Source organism: Thamnophis sirtalis, unplaced genomic scaffold (assembly GCF_051295495.1).
Source record: "Thamnophis sirtalis isolate CommonGarterSnake01/CBP01778 unplaced genomic scaffold, rThaSir2_p1.2 scaffold_14, whole genome shotgun sequence".
Classification (NCBI taxonomy): domain Eukaryota; kingdom Metazoa; phylum Chordata; class Lepidosauria; order Squamata; family Natricidae; genus Thamnophis; species Thamnophis sirtalis.
This window is the reverse complement of record NW_028261394.1, coordinates 42,440,164-42,454,957: the sequence shown is the minus strand read 5'-3', so window position 1 is coordinate 42,454,957 and position 14,794 is coordinate 42,440,164. Positions and strand designations below refer to the sequence as shown.

The window sequence follows — 14,794 nt, the reverse complement described above, 5'->3', positions numbered from 1 at the left end:
AGGATTGGCATTTGGGCTCGAGCTGTGCGGTGCTTTGGATTCAACCTCTAAACCCGGGGTGGGTTTCAACCGGTTCGCGGCGGTCCCTGCAAACTGGTTGGTCAGCGAACCCGGAAGTAAGTAACTTCCGGGAACGGCGAAGGGCGCACCCGCCCGCCCGCGCTCCTTACCCGGTTTTGACGAGTTCTGCGCTTCCACGCATGCGCAGGACGCATACAGCGCCTGCGCGATCCTCCAGGAGCAGCTGGAGCATTGCACAGACGCTAGTACGCATGCGTGCACCGCGCACGTGCACGCACGCATCGCACGTGTGCACGAGGACGCCGCCGGCCCCGTTCCAACCGAACCGGCTGGAACGGGGCGAGAAACCCACCCCTGCTCTAAACCATGGTTGCCCAAACTTTTGGCTCGCCTTGGCCACACGGAGTGAAGAGCCACATATAAAATATATAATACTTTATATCGACCACATAATGATGTTAAAAGTTTATGATCTTGTTGTGCCATGTTACTAGTTGTCTGGGGATGCATGCAGCACATGGGTTGGACATTCCTGTGTTCTAAAAAATATAGGGTATGTGAAGGTATTTTTTCTCCTTAAAGGATCGGTATCTTTTCCTGGGCTGTCACATGCGCACACTGGGAACAGGCTCCAGCTGTTCCTCTGCTTCACTGCTGTCCAGCTCCAAAGGCAGCTGAGAGCTGTCAGATGGCCTGGGCCCCATCACTGCTTCTGATGCAGAGCCCTCGTCCGGAACTTCCCCAGCCTCCAGAACTGGCCCATGTTCCTCCCCAACCTCCTCCCTATCCGAATCTGCTGCCAGCTCTAATGGCCACTGGTGGGCCACAATATCAGGGTTGCGCTCCAGTGGAGATTATGGATTTGCTGGATTTTTTGGGGGGGGTCATTGTTTTCGCGATTGAAGTTTGACCTCTGCTCGCCAGGAGGTTGGGAATTCCTGATGCAAATTAATGCAACGGTTCCTCTGTAAATTGGCTCCCAGAAAAAAGTAAATTAGCCGCCTCCTTCTGGGCTGTATCTTTTAAGACCTTTTATCACGTTAGAAATCATTATTCTCAGCAGCAGTTTGAAAGGAAAGAAAAACCAGACTGATCCAGCTGCACAAATGGAAAACAACCAAGTCCCGTTAACGTTCTGCAAAAAAACAAATCAATTTGCAATCGAAAATAAATTGTACTGAGGTGCCCCTAATTTTCCCTTTAAGGCATAGGTCACTGGTTCCCCAGGGGAGGCAAACTTATTTGGACTTAATGAAGTTTTTGGCCTTTACGTGGGTTGGGGGGGGGGAGAGTCACAAAAAAACCTCCTTCCCTTTAAATTAAAATGAGGTGATCCATATTTTGAAGCAAGTCTGTGTTTGCTAATAGTTATTAGAAGCCCTTTAAATTTGGAGGTTGCTTTCTTACTCTTGGCTCTTTTCCTCTTTGTAAGTTCAGAAGAAATACAAAATTTTGCCAAAGAACAAAAGGAGGCACATCTCAGAAGGGAACACCAGGTTCCCCTCTATCCATGTTTGTTTGGTTATGCTGTTGATATCACTGCTGAAAAACAAGGCAATAGAAGTGGGGTTTATTTCAAGGTCAAGAAGATGCTGGAGAGCAGTTTTAACATCTTAAGATTTGTCCCCACCTACTGCCATCGAGGGAAGGAGGGAGGGAGGGAGGAAGGGAGGGAAAGGGAGATGGAAACAGGGAAGGAGAGGAAGGGAGGGAGGGAGGGGGAGATGGACACAGGGAGGGAGGGAGAGGTGGAAACAGGGAAGGAGAGGGAGGGAGAGGAAAACAGGGAAGAAGAGGGAGGGAGGGAGGAAAAAGGGAAGGAAGGAAGAGAGAGGGAGATGGAAACAGAAGGAGAGGGAGGGAGGGAGGAAGAGGAAAACAGGGAAGGAGAGGGAGGGGGAGGAAAACAGGGAAGAAGAGGGAGGGAGGGAGGAAAAAGGGAAGGAAGGAAGAGAGAGGGAGATAGAAACAGGGAGGGAGAGGAAGGGAGGGAGGGGAAGATGGACACAGAGGGAGGGGGAGGGAGAGGGAGGTAGAAACAGGGAGGGAGAGGAAAACAGGGAAGAAGAGGGAGGAAGAAAGAAGGAAGGGAGGGAGAGGGAGATGGAAAGAAGGAGAGGGAGGGAGAGGAAAAGAGGGAAGAAGAGGGAGGGAGGAAAAAGGGAAGGAAGAGAGAGGGAGGGAGATGGAAACATGGAAGGAGAGGAAGGAAGAGAGGGAGGGGGAGATGGACACAGAGAGGGAGGGGTGAGGAAGAGGGAGGTGGAAACAGGGAGGGAGAGGGAGGGAGGGGGAGGAAAACAGGGAAGAAGAGGGAGGGAGGAAAGAAGGAAGGAAGGAAGAGGGAGATGGAAACAGAAGGAGAGGGAGGGAGGGAGAGGAAAACAGGGAAGAAGAGGGAGGGTGGGTGGAAAAAAGGAAGGAAGGAAGAGAGAGGGAGATGGAAACAGGGAAGGGGAGGAAGAGAGGAAGAGAGGGAAAAGGAAACAAGGAAGAAGAAGGAGGGAGGAAAAGGGGAAGGAAGGAAGAGAGAGGGAGATGGAAACAGGGAAGAAGAGGGAGGAATGAATGAAGGAAGGGAGAGAGGGAGAGGGAGATGGAAACAGGGAAGAAAGTAACAAACTAAAGAACGAAGGAAGGAAGGGCTTTCCAAGTAAATGGACAGAAACAAAGACCAGTTTTTTTCCTTAAATTTTCTTAAAGATCCATCTTAACTCCTGAAGTCTACCTCAGGTTTGGCAGGTGCATTTGGGGAAGCTTTGAAAAACCTTTGCTGATGTTTGTTAGATGCCGTGTTGTAAATCCAAAGGACAAAATATATTAGCTCATTCATTTCACCTTTAACCTTTAGAAAAAAACAGAAATGCAATGCAGTGCAATAAATTGAGGAGTGGTTTGGTGAATCCTCTACCTCCTAGGCATCAGCAGAGGTATCTTGCAAGGGAAAAGTCTTCATGGCAATGCTAGCCCACAATTCTCGCAACTTGTGTACTTGGTTCAACAATCAGGATGCAGGTGCCCAACCATAATATAATTTTGAAGATGCCTCTTGCATGCGTTGATATTTTGACAACATCAGGGTTTCAAACAATGGAATGGAATTGCCTCTAAAAGATCTTAAAGTTGTAGTACCTGGTTGCAGCTGTTGAGAATTTTATTATATTTCTACTCAATTCCTTATATTCTGGTGAGAATTGGTATCAATGATAGGATGCTGTTGGACACCTCAAAACAGCTCTTTGGCATTTTTAGAGATTGATGAAAGCTGCAAAGGTGATCTCCTTTTCAAATTATGAATGATTGGAAAGTGGCTGGAGGTACCACTTAGCACTTAAACTTATACATCACTTCATTGTGTTTTTACAGCCCTCTCTTAGTGGTTTACAGAGTCAGCCTCTTACCCCCAACAATCATTTTACCCACCTCGGAAGGCGGGAAGGCTGATTCAACCTTGAGCCTGGTGAGAATCGAACTGCTGAACTGCAGCTAGCAGTCAGCTGAAGTAGCCTGCAGTACTGCACTCTAACCACTGCGCCACCTGAAAGATAACCTTTTAGAATCACTCCATGACCTCAGTTATACCTGTCGTAATGAGGGATGGTTCTTAAAAGGGATTTTACAAGATCAGTCAATGGCTATTAGCCATTGAGTTGAATCGCTATGTTCAGGAATTGTAAATACTTGTAGGCAGAAGTAAATAAAGAGGTTTTTTTTCCCCTTTGTGCGCCTGTGCTCGGTTCCTTTGAATCTTGGATGCTCGGTTGATGGCCCTTTGGATATATCTAGCATCTAGTGTTTCTCAACCATGGCAACTTTAAGATGTCTGAACCTCAGCTCCCAGAATTCCCTAGCCAGCATGTTGGGGTTTTGACAGCATTTAATAAAATCCGTATGGGTAAAAATGTTTTTATGCCTCCTTTTTCTTTTTCTTTTTCTTTTAATTTTTATAAATTTTTATTTTAAACACATAAGCACATCAACAGAAACAAACACATGACTTAAAAACAACATAGGAACAATAAGTTCCATCGTATATCATACAGCAGTTCCGAATTGGTTTCTTTGCGGTTAGTGTTTTCCCTTCTATACATTTCTATCTTGCGTTCATAATCTCCTTATTCGTTATCCGTTTTTATGTACAATTCTTTATTTATTTATACTTAGCTACTTATGACCAAATATTATTTACCTATATTGTGCTTTATATTTTTACTGTCATTTATTCTCTTACATACAGTTATAGGTATACATTCACATAGTTATTCTTTTTCTTTGCCATTCTTATATTGCCGACTGGCGACCACCCGGAGGAGAGCCTTCTCAGTTGCTGCTCCGACGCTATGGAACAATCTCCCCGTGGAGATTCGTACCCTGACCACAGTCCAGGCCTTCCGTACAGCACTCAAGATCTGGCTAGCCCGTCAGGCCTGGGGATAAATTTTATTGCCCCTCCCGAATGCTGAGTGAATGTTGTGTTTTAGTACTTTTTAGTTATCTCACATTTTTTTTTCTGTAATTTGTCTTTCACTCCCCTTCCCTTACTATTGTAAGCCGCCCTGAGTCCCCTCAGGGAAAAGGGCGGCCTATAAATGCTAAATAAAAGTATATAAAAAAAAGTATATTATTATTATTCCATTTAAAAGGTTATAAGGTATAGTTTGGATTGCTTTGTTTACCATCCTTCGCACCTGCTATGACACCACATTATTTTCTCTTTCTTTTCTTTTCTCCCTCCCTTCCTTCTCTCCTTCCTTCCTTCCTTCCTTCCTTCCTTCCTTCCTTCCTTCCTTCCTTCCTTCCTCCTCTCCTTCCTCTTCTTCCTTCCCTTATCTCTCCCCTACTCCTACCCTCTTTCTTCTCCTTCCTACCCTCTCTCAGTAGCCTTTATTTTTTTCTTAAGGTCCCTTTTTTAAAAAACTCATTGCCAGTGGCCTGTGGGAGTAGTGTTTGTGTCCGTGTTTGCGAAACATATGGACGAGCAGATTGTTCTTAGGTTGTGAACTAAATCAGTTCAAGGTGTAGCAGCCTCATTCACACAATAAGCAAAGATTGGTTCTTTCCAGCCATGGGGAAGCCATGTTTTATAGCGTGAATTGGGCCCGTTGGGTTAATACGTGGTTCAGTCTACCGCGTGAACCCAGAAAATGGCCGAACTCCGTAACCAAATGTCTTTTGTGAATGCAGGCTAAGAAGTATAAAAAGGGGAAAGAGGTTGGTCTGCATAGTTACCTCGGGGGTAAATGCTTGCCACTTGCTGCGATGCAGTGACACCCGCTGACAGAATATAAGCATAACACATCCTTGAAGTCTAAAGAAAGTAGTTCAGTTATTGTTTGACAGTCTTCCTTTTACAGCGCTATGACCTCCTCTGCTCATTTCTAGATCCTCTGCCAGTTTTGGTGTCCTGACTCGGTGTTTCTCAACTTCAGCAAGTTGAAGAGGTGTGGACTTCAACTCCCAGAATTCACCAGCCAGCTTGCTGGTGAATTCTGGGAATTGAAGTCCACACCACTTAAACTGGCTAAGGTGAGAAAACACTGTACTAACTAAACACTAAGCAGAATAATTCTCTTGCACTTCCCTTAGTTTGATGAAAGAAAAATGGTTTGTTCCAAATTGTTGTTTCAAAGGAGAGGAGAATCTGGGTGAATTTTTCACAGACGCAATGTATTCTTGTAGCACCTATTTAAGTTTCAAGATGGTCTAAAGATGTTTGTGGAAATCATGTTCTGCGAATGTAGCATTGTTGGTCTGCTGGTTTACTGTCTTTCTGATTTCCCACACTTCGGTGAAGCCCTTCCGGAGAGAATTACTTCCATTTGGCTTATTTAAATTGGAAAAGGCTAACAGGAATCTTCATCATGAAAGATATGTTAACTGACTACAAGCACCTCATCAAGTAGAACATTTCTCCATTTTTCCACAAGAATATCAACTTAAAAACATCACTAGGCGATATTAAGAGGAAATTCTCAAGCACCCTAGTAATAAGATCCTCAAACACGATTCTTTTGCAGCAGAAGACAATCTGAAAGATTTAAACAAGTCAAGATTTAATTTTAAGGGATCAAAGTCTCCGACGTGTTTTTTTTTTTTTTTTAGTGGGCAAGGCTCATGTTCTGATATCCAAGCCAAGATTAGACTTCTTCATTTGAGAATTAGCTGAGATGAGGGGTTATAATTGTGGCACACCAAACTGAATTTTGCAGGAAAAAAAAATGTAACGGCAAAATGAATCAAGCAGGGATTTTTTTTCGTGTACTATAGAATGGCAGAAACTGGTCTTCATCCATCACTCTAGGTCATTTTTGGAAAACAGGCATGTTGAGCTGTGGAGGCGCAGTGGTTAGAGTGCAGTACTGCAGGCTACCTCTGCTGACTGCTGGCTGACTGCAATTCGAATCTCACCAAGCTCAAGGTTGACTCAGCCTGCCATCCTCTCGAGGTCGGTCAAATGAGGACCCAGATTGTTGGGGGCAAGAGGCTGACTCTGTAAACTGCTTAGAGAGGGCTATAAAGCACTGTAAAGCAGTATATAAGTGCTATTGCCCGCCCTCTCTCCCTTCCTTCCTTCCTTCCTTCCTTCCCTCCCTCCCTCCCTCCCTCCCTCCCTCCCTCCCTCCCTCCCTCCCTCCCCCTCCCTCCCTCCCAGTGGTTAGAATCCAGTACTGCAGACTCTTCCCACTGCTTCAAGTTTAACTCAGCCTTCCATCCTTCCGACGTCGGTCAAATGAGGACCCAGATTGTTGGGGGCAAAGTGCTAAGAGCCGAGGTGGCGCAGTGGTTAGAGTGTGGTACTGCAGCCACTTCAGCTGACTGTTATCTGCAGTTCGGCTGTTCAAATCTCACCGGCTCAGGGTTGACTCAGCCTTCCATCTTTCCGAGGTGGGTAAAATGAGGACCCAGACTGTGGGGGCGATATGCTGACTCTGTAAACTGCTTAGAGAGGGCTGAAAGCCCTATGAAGCGGTATATAAGTCTAACTGCTATTGCTATTGATAACTCAGCCTTTCATCCTTCCGAAGTCGGTCAAATGAGGACCCAGATTGTTGGGGGCAAAGTGCTAACTCTGTATGCTTAGAGAGGGCTGTAACGCACTGTGAAGCAGTATATAAGTCTAAGTGCTATTGCTATATGTCTGTTTTTGTTTTTTAAGAAAAAACCTTGGGCCACCCTGTAAAAAAAAATGGAACAGGCAGAACAGAAATTTGAACTGGCTCTGCTGAGTTTCTTAAATTTCTTAAAATGATTTCTTGAAGAAGGGTTGCCATGTTTATTTTGTAATGAGTGTCCGTCTCCTATTATTAAGCGCCGGAGAGAGAAAGGCCAATGTTGTCCATCCCATTCTGAGCAATTCTGACTTTGGTGCCATGAAGCGTTCACCTGTTCATCCTTCTCCATCCTTAATGCATAAAACAATCCCTCATCGAATTCTCCTGAGCATTTTTCTTCCCCATTATATCACCATACATAATGTGGCTTGAGAAAGAATTATTAATAGCTTCCCCTTCCGTACGTTGCCTTCTGGGGAGAAAACCTTCCCAGCCTAGGCACCTAAACCGGGCGATTCTTAAGGGCGAATGCAGAAGGAGATCAATGCCACCGATGGGACCCTGTCAAAAGGACGGCCCAGACCCTCAGTTATTTTTGTTAGGTAAAAGCATTTTGGATAAAAATATGGTGGATTATGCAAAATGTTCTTTAAAAAAAAGGATAAAGTTTAACCCTCAGTTATTCTTGTTAGGTATAATTGCTAATTGTACAGTTATAGAGACTAACTTGATTTTGCATTGAATAACCGCAGCAAGACTGTTGGTGGCGCAATACTGGAAGAAGGAAGATTTGCCTACTGTTCAAGAATGGACATTAAAAGTAACAAACCTAGCAGAGATGGCTAAAATATCAGCATATCTCAAGGACCATTCCAATGAGAGATATAAACTGGAGTGGAGAAGATGGATTGACTATACTCAAAATAAATATGGGACTAAGAAATTCCAGATAGCTTATGACTGAGGCAACAAGGAATGACATAATCTGTTTAGAGCTAGCCTAGCAAAGAGGAGTTAAAGCTCAAATGATAGAGGATATTAATTTTTTTACTTTTAAGTTTACTTTAGATTATTTTTGTTAAAGATTTATACCCTGTATTGGTTCTGGGAAGTCGGGGGAAGGAAGATTGGGAGGGGTGGGGTTTGGGTGGGGAGGGTAGGCGGAGGGAAGTAAACATTTGTAAAAGGTTTTTTTTTTTTTAAAAAAAAGAATTTTCAATAAAAATAAAAGGACGGCCCAGAATTGCTGCTTCTCCTGAAAACCTGGGTGCCATCCCGATGCCAACCAACCATATTTGGACTTTGGGGAGCAAATCCTTCTCTTGTAAGCCAGGCGGTTGCTTGGCAGAAGAAGGGAAGGCAACGGAGATGCGGGTGGGGCTGGCAGGAGCCGTGAGTGCGCCCCGGGTGTGAGGCTGGGGAGTCCAGAAGATTGAGGAAGAATTAGGTTATTACATTTCCTTCTTAATTCTTTATCAGAGCAGCTCCCTTCTCCCTCCTTCGCCCGAGAGGAGGAGCAGGGAACGAAAGAAATCAATGCTCTCTGATTTTGTAATTTCCCAGGGTGCTCCGTTTGAAGCACTGGGTGTTCGGAGAGGTGACACCGCTGGTCATGGAAGCTTGCACTCCTTCCTCTTCCTCCTCCTCCTCTTCTCTTTCCCTCCCCCCCTCCACCTCTCTCTCCCTGCGAGAAAGAATTTCGTCGGAATTTCACAACCTTGGCGTGCTTTTGTGAAAACACTCATTTGGGTTTGCACCAAGCTGCTAATGGCGGATGTGAATCCCATGTACATTCGGTGCTCGTTATGGCATGGAATGCGCCGTTAATAATGCATCTGTGAAACTCAGCTGCGAGGGAGCCAAATAATTATCCCACCGTCGCATTCCCTGCTTTAGTGTCATCACAACTGGGGCTTCATTAAAAGTCCTGACAGTAGAGATGTTGTGTGGGGGGGAGCTTGTGTGTGTGAGTGTGCGTGTGTTTTTATGTGTGTACAAATTCGTGCATGTCAGAGAGGGAACACACACACACACACACACACACACACACACATTCTATATAATTTAAATTAACTGCAATGCTATGGCTCAAAGGTAATTTGACTTTTTGAAACTGTGGAGCCCCTGTGAATTTTCGCCTTCCCTTCTCTCTCCGACTGCCGTATCAGCTGATCATCCCCAAAAGAACAAAAGGTTTATCTGAAGCTATGAAGCATATATTCACCAGCTCCTGGCATCTAGATTAAAAAAAAAAAAGGAAAAAGGCGAAGAGGAAAAAAAAATAATCAAAGGGCTCCATTGAACATGTTAATACCGAGCAAAACGTACACAGCTAGACGCTAAATCTTAACAGGGATTTAAGCCTGTTGGAAAAAGCGATCCTCTGATCTGGTCTTCTTGGGTCGGTTCCTTGTAAATGGGGAACCGAGTGGGGGGAAATGAAGATAATAAAAAGGGGTTTTGAATAAAGAGGATACTTATGTGCCTGTACACGGGTTCCACTGATTTAATGATTGACTGGGATCAGGAGTTGACAAAATAGAATAGAATAGAATAAAATAGAATAGAATAGAATAGAAATTGGAATGAAGAATAGAATGGAATGGAATAGATGTTGGAATTATCAATAGAATAGAATGGGATGGGATGGAATAGAATAGAATAGATAATACCGTGTTTCCCTGAAAATAAGACAGGGTCTTATTTTTAACCCTAAAATAAGTGCTTGGCCTTATTTTTGGGGAGGTCTTATTATTTTTGAGGTGCAGGAGGGAGTTAATGTGGTCACCTCATGGCTGCTGCTGGGTTGCAATATTTGGGGGGAGGGATTATTTGGGGGGGAGGGCTTATTTTAGTGCATACGCTCAAAAGCCCGATTGGGCTTATTATCCAGGAAGGTCTTATTTTTGGGAAAACAGGGTAGAATAGATATTGGAATGAAGAATAGAATGGAATGGAATAGAATAGAATAGAATAGATATTGGAATGAAGAATAGAATAGAATGAAATAGAATAGAATAGAATAGAATAGATATTGGAATGAAGAATAGAATGGAATGGAATGGAATAGATATTGGAATGACGAATAGAATAGGATGGGATGGGATAGAATAGAATAGAATAGAACAGAACAGAACAGAACAGAACAGAACAGAATAGAATAGAATAGAATTCTTTATTGGCCAAGTGAGATTGGACACACAAGGGATTTCTCTTTGGTGCAGATGCTCTCAGTGTACATAATGGAAAATAGAATAGAATACATTCATCAAGAATCATAAGATACAACACTTAATGATAGTCATAGATTACTAATAAGCAATCAAATTATACTAGGAAATAAATAAAACAATATAACTTTTAAAGATACAAGCAACATGGTCATAGTCACAAGTGGGAAGATATAGGTACTAGGAAGAAAGAATAATAGTAATAGAGTTTTAGTAATATAGTAATATAGTCATAATATGACAGTGTTGTGGGAATTATTTGTTTAGCAGAGTGATGGCATTCGGGGGGAAACTGTCCTTGTGTCTAGTTGTTTTGGTGTGCAATGCCCTATAGCGTCGTTTTCAGGGTAGAAGTTGAAACAATTGATGTCCAGGATGCGAGGGGTCTGTAGTTATTTTCACGGCCCTCTTTTTGACTCTGCAGTGTACAGGTCTTCGATGGAAGGCAGGTTGGTAGCTATTGTTTTTTCTGCAGTTCTAATGATTGACTGGGCTAGGGAGTTGACAGGCTATTGAAGACGGACTACTAGATACAAAAAAGTGGTATAATTTTTTTAGTAAGCTGAACAAAAGTGTTCACTGAGGGAGTCCAGATAATCCTGGACTTACAATGGTTTGTTTAGTAACTGTTCAAAGATACAATGGCACTGAATAAAGTGACCAATGGCCATTTTTCACAGTTACGACCTTTGTAGCATCTCCATGGTCACGTGATCAAAATTCTGACACTTGGCCACTGATTCATATTTATGACAGTTGCAGTGTCCTAATTTTGTGACCTTCTGAAAAGCAAAGTCAAGTGGTAAACCAGATCCACTGAACGACCGGGTGACTCACTTAACAGCTCTGGTGACTCGCCTAAGAACTGTGACGAAAGCTCGTAAAACGGGACACAATGCACTTAACAAAAGTCTCATGTAACAGCAGAACGTTTGGGCTCAATTGCGGTAGTAAGTCGGGGACTTATAGTAATAATAGGCAAAGAAAAGAGAACCATGGCACTGTGGCTGGTTTCAACAATAATCTAAGTTGGAATACGGCTTGTTTGGTTTGGGGATGGGACAGTGGGTGAGAGTCTTCCCACTAAGAGTGAGAAAGCATTGGACAGAAAGTCTTGAACTCTGACTTATTGTACTGGTGTCTTCTAAAAGGCAAAGCATCAAGGATGTATTTCTTAGTAATGCTAACTCAGGATAGTTGCATGCCTATTTTGTGCTAATTAAAGTCTCTGAGTTTTGTAGGGTACAATTAAAAGGACAGTTTGTGAGAATGAGATGTACTCTTTATCCTGTTCTTTCTTACAAGAGATAAAGCTGTTAAGAAGAACAACAACAACGATAATAGACCCAAGTTCAACACCATCAATTAATTAATTAATTAATTAATTAATTAATTAATTAATTCTTTCATTCATTCATTCATTCATTCATACAATCACAATCACTCCACACACACACATGAAAATGTATAAATAGTTTTTCTTTTTCTTTCTTTTTCTTTTCCTAATTACTTGCACAGGGATTATTCTTTTTTTTTAATTAAAAGTTTTAAAAAGTTTTACAAATATATACCTCCCCTCCAAACCCAGCTTCTGCCCAATCTCCCCCCACAACCTCCCAGAGCAAATATAGGGTATAAACATTAACAACCATATTCTAAAATAAACTAACAGACTTTAGCATCATCCCTCACTTGTACTTTAACTCGGTTCCACCACAAAACCGCGTTCGACTAAAGCGCGCTCGACGAAACCGCGTACCTGACATCATCACAGCGTGATGAAAAAAGCACGCTGTGAGCGCTAAAGCTAAAATTAACTCCTAAACCTAAACCTAACCCCCCGAAACCTAACCCTAAACCTAACCCTTAACCTAACCCTAAACCTAACCCTAAACCTAACCCTTAACCTAACGCTAAACCTAACCCTAACCCTTAACCTAACCCTAACTCTTAACCTAACCCTAACCCTAACCCTAACCCTTAACCTAACCCTAACTCTAAACCTAACCCTTACCTTAACTTGAATCGGATTGCTTTCAAAGCGCTTTTTAAAGCGCCCTTTTTTCTCTGCGGTCGCTGTTGTCGCGCTGCTGATGACGTCAGCGACGCGCTTTAATCGGGTGCGCTTTAGTGGACCGTGGTTTTGTCGTGCCACGCTTTAACTCCCATTTTGTTAAGCTAACTTTAAACAAGTTGTATCATTCCTTGTTCATTCACTCATAAGCTATCTGGTGTTTCTTAGTCCCACATTTATTCTGAATATAATCAATCCATCTTCTCCATTCCAGCTTGTATTTCTCATCTGAATGGTCCTTAAGATATGATGATGTTTTGGATTATTCTTTATACTATTTATGTTTGTATTTTTTTTGTCATGGACTGCACCAGTGAGGCTAAAACCAATTTCGTTGTATACACGATGTACAAAGACAATGAAGGCTAGGCTATACTATTCTCTCTCATTCATTCATTCATTCATTCATTCATTCATTCATTCATTGTATTGATGTCTTGTTTTTTCAGGTGGGCAACTCACCGGGTTCATCTTAAAAGTTGCAAGCAAAAATACAATGAATGGATCCAATCTGGGTCAGTCATTGGGAACAAAGGTTTATTCTTCCAAGGTTTGGGGCTCAGGCTGGAGCCCATCCTCAGAGAATTTCTCTCTCTGGAGAGAGAGAGAGAGAGAGAGAAGTTCCTTGATGATGGGGTCTTGCACGAGATTGAAAGCTTGGAAGAGTTCCTGGTTGCCAACTCAGATTGGATCCTACAAAATTATCCCAGGACACGTATATCTACTTTCTTTTGTGAGACATACGATGAATGCACTGGTGGGATTCCAGTAATTAAAAACCTGTCTTCTGCCCTAATGACCAGCTGGGTAGGCGTGGCTCGGTGGTCATGTGACGGTGTGGGCGTGGCCAACTCAACGTCATTCAATGCAAGTGAGTGACGTTGAGTTGGCCACTAGGGCAATAAAGATTAGGCTAGAAACAACACCAGAATGTTTCCTTCCTGCCTTCCTTACAGGATTAGCCCTGTAAAGTGGAAAGAAACAAAATGAGATTTTTTCCAACAACCCGTTCTCCGAACTGCTTAGAAAGTTAACAACTGGTTCTCCCGAATAGGTGCAAACTGGCTGAATCCCATAACTGGATGTCACTGGAAAACAAATAGAAACATCCCTAATCACTGCTCATGGATCACTTGGTGATATTTCAAAGGTTCTTCCTTCCTTGGTGGCCCAGGAAGGAAGAATCTTTGAACAGGTCCCTGTTTTGCTTCAGTCTTGGATTTCAAAGAGGTGTTTTGATTGAATCATCCCCTTGAAGTTCTGTGCAGCCTTGGTCTTCACCTGTCTTGAAGGAAGGATCCAGCTGAGCAGGTCTCTTCCATGGTCTTTCTTTGCCTTCCTCATCCAATCTCCAGGGATTTCCCCCCACAGATGCTGACGGTTGTTGGACATAAATATGGAGGGCTGCAGCACCAATGCAGAAAGCTGAATAGCATCACTCCTTACAGGCAGGAAGCATCAAATTCCTTTTTCACTTAAAGATGAATCTTACGAGCCTAAAAGAGACCTCTTTCAATTTCAAAGCTCCTGCCAGTCGGAATATCTCAGAATCACTGCTGTGGCTGTCTAAACAATTTCCTAAGAATATACTTATTTTTCCTCAACCGTTGACCTTTCTGAGAGTTTCAATCATTTCTTTCATAATTTGCTATCAGAATGGGCTTTGGGCATGAAAACTGTGGTGCACACAATCTTGGAAGATACCCACAAGAGGTGTCAAACTCCAGGGAAATCAGGAGACCCAGGCAGTTCCAATAGGTATAAAGATTTATTGTAAGCTTAAGCTCTCTACAAGAACCTGAACTACTAATAGTTAAAGCAAATTGGCGGCAGATAAGGAATTCACGGTTGGATGGACTCAGATCTCTTATGGGAATGAATGGCTTGAGACTGATGACGCGTTTTAGCCTTCAGCCTGGTCATCTCCTATAAGGGGCTATCTTCAGCGGGATGGAGAAGAACACTATGCAAATTCAGCTTTCTGTGCGCCTTCGGCGCTTAGTCATGCCGACCACAAGATCACGGAGACATCTTCAGACAGTGCTGGCTCTTCGGCTTTGAAACAGAGATGAGCACTGCTCCCTAGAGTCAGGAATGACTAGCACATATGTGTGAGGAGAACCTTTACCTTACCTGTATTACCTCAGGTTATCTGCTTTTTCCCCTGGGAAAACTTGCTCTTCCAACCCTTTTTGAAAACCTTTCCTACTCTGAACAGAAAATCCCTGTTTCACACATTTGCTTCTCCTTAAAATTAGTGATTTGTCCATTGTAGGTCAACTGTAGGTATCTCCCGAAACCATAACCTGTGATTTCCAGTCCTCCAGAGATTATCCAGCCCTCTTCTGCACCTTCGAGATGATCTCTAGAATAAATCTTGCCTCCCCCCCCCCCCTTGAATATGCCTTTCCTTACAG

General features: G+C 43.1%; 1 protein-coding gene across 3 annotated transcripts in view; it reads left to right on the top strand.

The window, feature by feature from the left end:
• The window catches only part of ZNF423 (zinc finger protein 423), a 310,184-nt gene that overhangs the window by 187,854 nt on the left and 107,536 nt on the right, over nt 1-14,794 (top strand). The window lies entirely within an intron of this gene.